This window comes from Cupressus sempervirens, chromosome 6 (assembly GCF_028749045.1).
Source record: "Cupressus sempervirens isolate cs-2001-9-10 chromosome 6, ASM2874904v1, whole genome shotgun sequence".
In the NCBI taxonomy this organism is placed as follows: domain Eukaryota; kingdom Viridiplantae; phylum Streptophyta; class Pinopsida; order Cupressales; family Cupressaceae; genus Cupressus; species Cupressus sempervirens.
The window spans coordinates 368,689,876-368,695,875 of record NC_143123.1 but is presented as its reverse complement, the minus strand read 5'-3'; positions in this window follow the sequence as shown (position 1 = coordinate 368,695,875).

Sequence of the window (6,000 nt, the reverse complement as noted above, 5' to 3'; positions counted from 1 at the left end):
TGAATACACATCCATATATAGAAAACCTAATTTTTATGTGCAAACTTAGGCCATGAAGAGATAGGAATGGTGGTCATAATTGCTATGACTAGTAGATGGATAACCATGGTGGTGATAGAGTGAAATTTACATTTATTAGGTGTCAAGAAAACCTAAAAGATGGTTATAGGTGATCAAGGTTTTTTTCACCATCAATGAGCCACTTTGATAATGTTTACAACAATGCTAGGTTAGTTGTGTCATCAAGTCAATTGAATTCAATAGTCAACCTTGTCACATGGCCTTATATCTTTGTAGTGTTCTGCTAGATCATCCTATTTTTTCTAACTACCATGTCAAGCCTGTGATGATGCACTTGCTCCTATTCACTGCTTCACAACCCTATTTCTTCATTGACTACATGGCTTTGTAAAACTAAAACCTATTCATTCTATGCTTTATCGCTACTTCACAGCTATCTATCACTTCAGTTTATTAACCATACAATCTTGTGATGACCATCAAATTGACTTCTCATGTCTTCATCATAGTCTAGAACCTAGCATTTCTTTTACCTATGATGCCTTAGATATTAACCATGTCACCTCTTCAAAACTACCTAATATAATCTTGCTTTAACTATGTGACATTGTGATTACTATCTTGATTGACTATTGTCTTGCTTCACAGCTTCACAAATCAAATTGTCACTATAACTCATACTCCTATGACGGTGCAATAACTACCTCCTTTAATTGTCAAATGCTTTTCATAGTCTCGCAATTGAAATTTTTTTTCTCATGACTTAATCGTGCAAAGCTGTAATCAGATGAATTATGCTATTTTGGCCCTTTATCACTGCTTTACAACCTAAAATGTATTCAATGATTTTTTACCCATGACATTGCAATAACAATTTAAAGTTAACTGATTCCCTTCATTGTAACCTCACAACTTGAATCTTTAACTCATAATCAAACCTTGCGAAGGTGCGATCTTAAGTTTTCACAACGTTACCACATTAACCCTAGGTTACCCTTAACCATTTGTGACAATGTGACAACCATTTGACTTAACTATTATTATCTTTCATACCTTCACAACTTAGAAACTAGAGTTTATCTGACCACTTGTGTTCATGTGATGGTTCAAAATTTGACTGCATGGCTTTTCATTGCCTCTTCACAACTTAACATATCTTAAGATTGATACTGCCTGCGACCATGTGATCTCCTACCTTTACATTTTTTGTTAATAGGACACGTGCCATCTCATTGCTTTCTTGCTTTGGCTATTCTTCCCACAACTTCAGAAAGTGACAATATGATAAGCATTGATCCGCTTCTAGATCAATGACCATGATTGATCATAGGCCTTTGTGATATTCTTCCTTTGATCCATGGAGATCTCCCAGGATTTTGACACCTATCTAATGCTACACCACCACCACTAGGTCCCACTAAAAATGGACTTAGGGAAAATATAAAGGTAGACATGTGATTTAATTTTAAAAAGAAAGGGGTGTAGGGGCAACACCTAAAGCAAATAAACCTAGCAAGGGGAGACACAAATTAAGTGACACATGGGTAATTTGACCCTTCAAAAAGGTAATACAAAATTATATCATTGAAGGGGATAACTAGGGTCTTAGCCACATGCCTAGCACACTGTGCAACCTTGACTCCATGAATAGATATCTCTAATCATATTTCAATGGCGGTGACAAGAGAATAAAGGGGGGATAAAATGGCTAACATTTTTGGTAACTTAGAGAGGATGCTTGCCTTCTAAGAATGGACCAGTGGCCTTAGCAATCCATTGAGCATGAAGTCACAAAAATGAGCGCTATTTTGTAGCAAAAAACTATAACATTTGCAATTATGAAAACCTCAAAACCTTTCTATTTCACAGAGAAATAGCCTGTGTTCCTGCACTTAATGAAAACTGATAAACTAATCTATTATGTATAGAAACCCTTAACCTTCCCTAGAAGCAATGTTTAAGGTAAATTCTATTGATTGGAATTGGCAGAATATCACCATCATGCCTAGATAATTGAAAAGTATTGTCCTCTTTACAAATGGTGACAACATATGGGTCGCTCCACATAAAATCAAACTTGGAGTGTTTTCTTAGTTTAGCTCTGTCTGCATCCCACTTGAGAACACAATCTCCTTCATTGAAAACCCTAACTTTAGCCTTCCTGTCAAAATTCCTTTTGACATGCTATTCATGTGTCTCAAGTGTTTGGATAGCTTGTTGTCTTTTTTCTTCTAGTTCAATCAATTCTTCCATCCTAACTATCATGGCATTATCTTCAATTAGCTCTAATTGATGAGCTAATTCAGGAGAGAGAAACTCTAGTGAAATAGGAAGCTTGCTTCACTTCTATAAACTAGCATGAAGGGTGAGTTCCCAATTTCTCTTTTCGGTGTAATCCTGTCAGCCCAAAGAGTTGTTCTTAACTTTGAATGTCAACACCTCTGATTGTCTTCAATTGTCCTTTTGATGATCCTGATTAGGTTTTTGTTGGAGGACTTAGCAAAGCCATTTCCCTTGTAATTTGAGGAAGTTCTGAAATAGATACCATGGTCAACTGCCCAAGAGAAAATGTAAGTCCCAACAAAGGACTTGGCATTATCTGATATAATTGTTGAAGGGAGAAAAAACCTAGTAACAATTCCATCAAGAAATTCCACTACTGAAGTCTCTATGGCATCCTTCAAAGCTACTACTTCTATCCATCTTGTAATGTAGTTTGTTGTAGCTAAGATCCACTTGTGACTAGAGCTAGAAGGCGGATTGATTAGACTAATGGAATTCAACCCCCATTGGGAAAATGGTTGATCAACCTAAATAGGATGAAGGGGAAGAGCTACTAACCTTTGTTTACCTAAAAAGAAGGCACACTTACTCACATTTCCTCACATGTTTATGACAATCAATATTGAACAAAGTTGGCCAATAATAACCAACTCTCATTATCTTTATGGCTATTTTTCTAGCTGAGAAGTGGCCACCATCAGGGCCATCATGAAACTCTTTGATCATTCTATTTGTTTTGATCAAGGTTAATGCATCTTAATAGGACACCATTGAGATCTCTCCTAAAAAGAATCCCATCCACTAGGATAAAAGGAATAGAATGAAATTTGAACTATCTTCTATTACCTCTGGCTAATCCTTGTGGATATCCTCCTCCCAACAAGACAGTTTTCATATGATGTATCCAACTATTCATATTTTTATCCTTTGCTAGTTGTTCATCCTCTAATACCAATGAAACCTCTTCAGTCATTTCCTGGGATGAAATCATCTGCTCACACAATCCTTTACCTCTCATGAGCTTTTTGTTTTTGATGTCAACACCATATTCCATGACCTTGGTGATTCATCCAACTCTTTGCTGATGCAGGAGCATCCAGAGGTATAAGGGCAATTCTGTGTCACCCAAAAAAATGTACTTAGACTTAGTTTCTGTTTCATGTGTTTTCATTTTTGGATACCCATTTGGGCTAAATAAAGGTTCCAACTCTCACAGTTCCACTATCAGTGTTCGTATAAATCCTGAAAAAATAGGAGTATGTAATTGAGCCATCATTTTGGTGAACTAGGAGGTGTAAATTGGCCAGATGAATGTAATTGTAATTTAGAGCATTCTAGAAAAAGAATCGGGTCAAAAGGCCCCACAGTTTGAAAGTTATTGCAGTTTTTCGAGTTTTGGAGACCTCCTAAGAATGCTTCAAAGTCAGGTTAGGGGCATTAAATGACCTCAAAAAGGGCTAAAAAAATGGGGGACGAGCAAGGCTAGTCCATATGGCTATAGAGCGCTTTGAGAGCTTTCCAAAAATGTAAACGGTTCGTCAATCGGAGCTACGGTTCAAAAGTTATGACTCTCGGAAGTTCGGTTACCATTTTTGGATTCTTCTAGAGTTGCACTGACTTCTAACGCCGCTTCTGGAACCTTCTATTTGGTCAGTGGATGCCTACTAGCACTTTCTAGAATGTACTCCTAGTCCTTAACCCTCCAAGGTCTATTTAAGGATATTTTTGGCATTGTAAAAGGCAGTTCGGAGTGGAGTTTGAGAGGAGGTACTGTAAGGAGAAATTATCTCTAGATTTATGCTATAGTAAGCCCTTAGGGCATGTTTTGAAGTTTATTTTCCTGTACTATTGTACTAGCTTATTTTCTCATTGAATATAATTTTCCCTTTTTTGTTGTGTCCATTTTGTTCTTGGGTTGTGTCCCCATCAAGTGGTATCAGAGAAAGTTTTCCTGAGTGTGTAGACAGAGCGCCAACTGTGAGGCAGTTTGCACCAGGACTGTGTGGTTGTGGGTTTGACTTAGAAGATGCCTCCATGAAGAGAGCATGGTAGAAGGGCCAGAGCTATTAATCCTGAGAAGGTTAGAGCCCTCCAAAGGCAGGTACAGGCATTGCAAGAGGAGCTCCATAGAGGAGCAAATGTTGCCGTAGGTGACGATAGTGAGGATGACAATGAAGAAGAAGTAATTGGACCAAAAGGGGAATTTGACGGGGAAGTTTTGAATCATGTAGAGGAAAGGCTTTTTAGGGCCATTACTAAGTTTGGGAAAAGACCCACAATTGAAGTGGGTGTATTTTCAGGAAATCTGAAACCAGATGAGTTGATTGATTGGATCAATGAACTGGAAGAATACTTTGAGTATGAGGATATCAGGGACCCAGATAGGGTTAAGTTTTCAAAGGCCAAACTAAAAGGCCATTCCAAAATCTAGTGGCAAGAGGTCCAATTGGAAAGAAACAGAAGAGGAAAGGAGAAGATCACAAGATGGGATTGCATGGTGGACAAATTGAAGAAGCAGTTCATTCCTGTGGACTATGAGCTTGATTTGTTTAAGAAGATGCATGGGTTAAAGCAAGCAGGAAGATCAGTCCAAGAATATACATAGGAATTTTACCGACTCTTGATTAGAGTGGGACATGCAGAAGCAAATAAGGAGAAGGTTGCTCATTATATTAGTGGGTTGCGACCTAGCATCCAGGAGGAATTAAGTCTGGTAAGAATGACCAGTGTTGAAGAGGCATACTAGTTTGCCCTACGAGTTGAAAAGAAGCTAAATAAAAGGTTTGAAGGAAGAAAAATAGGGCGCGATCAAGGAGGAAGGGGAAGTGGTAGATCATCTGGAGGCCGCAATGAAACCCAAAAGAAAAATGAAGATGTGGGTACTAGCAAGAACAGGAGGAATGAGGGTTTCAACCGCTCCCATGATCAAGACTTTGGAAATCAGAGAGGAAGAGGTAGAGGACATGGACAAGGAAGAGGAGGCTTTCATGGTACCTATTTCCATTGCAATGAAGAAGGTCATCGTGCCTTTAAATGCCCTCAACAACAAGGAAGGACAGATAGGAGAGCTGAGGGCCAAGCTAGGGTTGCTCATGTGGATGAGGATGCACAATCATCACATTCAGAGGATGCAAAAAGAGGAGAGACCTTGGTAAATGAAAGATTCCTACTAAGTGGTGAGATTGAACCAGGACAACGGAGGAGTTTGTTCTATACCAGATGCAAGTGTGAGGATAAATGTTGTGACGTGATCATTGATGGTGGTAGCACTGATAACTTGGTATCAGAAGAGATGGTCTCTAATCTGAAGCTCAAGAGGGAGAAACATCCCCAGCCCTATCAGATTGCTTGGGTAAAAGATGATCATAAGGTTCTGGTAAGTGAACGATGTTTAGTAAAATTCAAAATTGGGAGTTACCATGATGAAGTTCTCTGTGATGTTATTTTGATGGATGTTTGCCATCTATTGTTGGGTAGACCATGGCAGTTTGATAGACATGCAACACATGATGGACATGCAAACACATACTCTCTGACAAAGGATGGAGTTCACCACAAATTGAAGCCCATGAAAAAGGAAGGTGAAAAGGTATGTAGCAGTGCTAGGATTTGTCTTGTTGATTAAAGGAAGTTTTTAGATGGCATGAAGCATCAACATATGTGTTATGCTTTGATTCTTAGGAAAGATAAAGAAGT